Below are 3,413 nucleotides of genomic sequence, written 5' to 3'. Positions count from 1 at the left end.
CTGCTGTTTTTGATTCTGTTTTTAATTTTTATGATTTTTTCGTGACTCCTCATGATCATGTACCTAATAAAACACAAAATAACAATAAAATAGAATAAAATAAAAATTAGATAAATAAAATTGGGTTGCCTCCCAAGAAGCGCTTCTTTAATGTCAATAGCTTGACAGTGGGCTCTCATGGAGCCACAAAGGTGATCAGGTCAATGTTGTATAGTCCCAACACCAAACTTAGAGTTTGGATAAGGGGCCTTAACACCAAACTTAGAGTTTGGTTGTGGCTTCCCAACACCAAACTTAGAGTTTGACTGTGGGGGCTCTTCTTGACTCTGAACTGAGAGAATGACTTGTCTGCCAATTGTAATGAGAACAAGGCAGGTTGTACCTCAATGATCCCCAGCTTCTCCATTACAGAGAGTGGCATAAGATTTATCCCTGACCCTAGATCACATAGAGCCTTTTCAAAGGTCATGGTGTCTATGGTACAAGGTATTAAGAACGTGCCAGGATCTTGTCTCTTTTGAGGTAAAATTTGCTGAATCCAGGTATCTAGTTCATTAATGAGCAAGGGAGGTTCACTTTCCCAAGTCTCATTACCAAACAACTTGGCATTCAGCTTCATGATAGCTCCTAAATATTGAGCAACTTGCTCTCCAGTCACATCTTCATCCTCTTCAGAGGAAGAATAGCCTTCAAAGCTCATGAATGGTAGAAGGAGATTTAATGGAATCTCTATGGTCTCTATATGAGCCTCAGATTCCTTTGGATCCTTAATAGAAAACTCCTTCTTTGTTGAGAGACGTCCCAGGAGGTCTTCCTCACTAGGATTTTTGTCCTCCTCCTCCCTTGTGCATTTGGCCATGTTGATTACATCAATGGCCTTGCACTTTCCTTTTGGATTCTCTTCTGTGTTGCTTGGGAGAATACTGGGAAGAGTTTCAATGACTTTCTTACTCAACTGACCCACTTGTGCCTCCAGATTTCTAATGGAGGACCTTGTTTCACTCATGAAACTGAAAGTGGCCTTTGACAGATCAGAGACTAGATTGGCTAAATTAGAAGTGTTTTGTTCAGAATTCTCTATCTGTTGCTGAGAAGATGATGGAAAAGGCTTGCTATTGCTCAACCTATTACGTCCACCATTGTTAAAGCCTTGTTGAGGCTTTTGTTGATCCTTCCATGAGAAATTTTGATGATTTCTCCATGATGAGTTATAGGTGTTTCCATAAGGTTCACCCATGTAATTAACCTCTGCCATTGCAGGGTTCTCTGGATCATAAGCTTCTTCAGAAGCTGCCTCTTTAGTACTGTTGGATGCATTTTGCCATCCATTCAGACTTTGAGAGATCATGTTGACATGTTGAGTCAACACTTTATTCTGAGCCAATATGGCATTCAGAGCATCAATTTCAAGAACTCCCTTCCTTTGAGGCGTCCCATTATTAATGGAATTCCTCTCAAGAGTGTACATGAATTGGTTGTTCGCAACCATGTCAATAAGTTCTTGAGCTTCTGCAGGTATTTTCTTTAGGTGAATTGATCCACCTGCAGAATGATCCAATGACATTTTCGAAAATTCAGATAGACCATAATAGAATATATCTAATATGGTCCATTCTGAAAACATGTCAGATGGACACCTTTTGGTCAGCTGCTTCTATCTTTCCCAAGCTTCATAGAGGGATTCACCATCTTTTTGTTTGAAGGTTTGAACATCTACTCTCAGCTTGCTTAGTTTTTGAGGAGGGAAGAATTTATCCAAGAAGGCAGTGACCAGCTTATCCCAGGAGTCCAGGCTATCCTTAGGTTGTGAATCCAACCATGTTCTAACACTGTCTCTTACAGCAAAAGGGAAAAGCATGAGCCTGTAGACTTCAGGATCTATTCCATTAGTCTTAATAGTCTTATAGATCTGCAAGAACTCAGTTAAAAACTGATAAGGATCTTCAGATGGAAGTCCATAAAACTTGCAGTTTTGTTGCATTAAGGCAACTAGCTGAGGCTTCAGCTCAAAGTTATTGGCTCCAATGGCAGGAATGGAGATGCTTCTTCCATTAAACTTGGACGTTGGCTTGGTAAAGTCACCAAGCATCCTTCTTGCATTCTCATTATTGGGTTCGGCTGCCATCTCCTTCTCTTATTCGAAATTTTCTGGAAGGTTATTTCTGGATTGTTGTAATTTAGCTTCTCTTAGTTTCCTCTTCAAAGTCCTTTCAGGTTCAGGATCAATTTCAACAAGAGTGCTTTTGTTCCTTGTTCCTGCTCATATGAAAGAGAAGAAAACAAGAAAAGAAGAGGAATCCTCTATGTCACAGTATAGAGATTCCTTTATGTTAGTAGAAAAAGAAAGGGGAGAAGAAAGAAAAGTGAAGAATCCAAACACAAGGGATATATTGGGTTCGGATTTTTAGATGAAGAGAGGTGAAGAGAAGTGTTAGTAAATAAATAATTAAATAGAATAAGAAAAGAGAGGGAGAATTTTGAAAATAATTTTAAAGAAGGTGTTAGTAATTTTCGAAAATTAGAGATAAGATAAGATTAAAATTAAAACTTAAAACGAAAAAAGAATTTTTGAAAAAGAGATGAGATATTTTCGAAAATTAGAGAGGGAAATGTAGTTAGGTGGTTTTGAAAAAGATAAGAAACAAACAAAAAGTCAAAAAGTTAGTTGAAAAAGATATTAAAATCAAATTTGAAAAGATTAGAAGATAGGAAGTTAGATGAGATATTTTGAAATCAAATTTTTGAAAAAGATAAAATTTTTGAAAAAAGATAAGATAAAAGATAAAAAGATTTAATTCAAAAATTTTAAAATTACTTACTTCACTAACAAGAAACTACAAGATAAGATTCTAGAACTTAAAGATTGAACCTTTCTTCACAAGAAAGTAACAAACTTCAAATTTTTGAATCAATCACATTAATTGTTAGCATATTTTCGAAAATTTGATATAAAGATAATAAAAAGATTTTGAAAATATTTTGAAAAATATTTTTGAAATTTTCGAAAAATAGAAAAAAAATGAAAAAGATATAATTTTTGAAAAAGATTTTGAAAAGATAAGATTTTTAAAATTGAAAATTTGACTTGACTTGTAAGAAACAACTAATTTTGAAAATTTTTGACTAAGTTAACTCAAATTTTCGAAAATTATGAGAAAAATAAGGAAGAGATATTTTTTTATTTTTGAATTTTTAATTTATGAGAGAGACAAACACAAAAATGACCCAAAACTTAAAAATTTGGATCAAAACACATGATGCATGCAAGAACACTATGAATGTCAAGATGAATACCAAGAACACTTTGAAGATCATGATGAACATCAAGAACATATTTTTGAAAAATTTTTGATGCAAAGAAAACATGCAAGACACCAAACTGAGAAATCTTTAATGCATGGACTCTAACAAAC

Source organism: Arachis duranensis, chromosome 4 (genome assembly GCF_000817695.3).
Source record: "Arachis duranensis cultivar V14167 chromosome 4, aradu.V14167.gnm2.J7QH, whole genome shotgun sequence".
Classification (NCBI taxonomy): Eukaryota; Viridiplantae; Streptophyta; class Magnoliopsida; order Fabales; family Fabaceae; genus Arachis; species Arachis duranensis.
Note: the sequence above shows the minus strand (reverse complement) of the source record.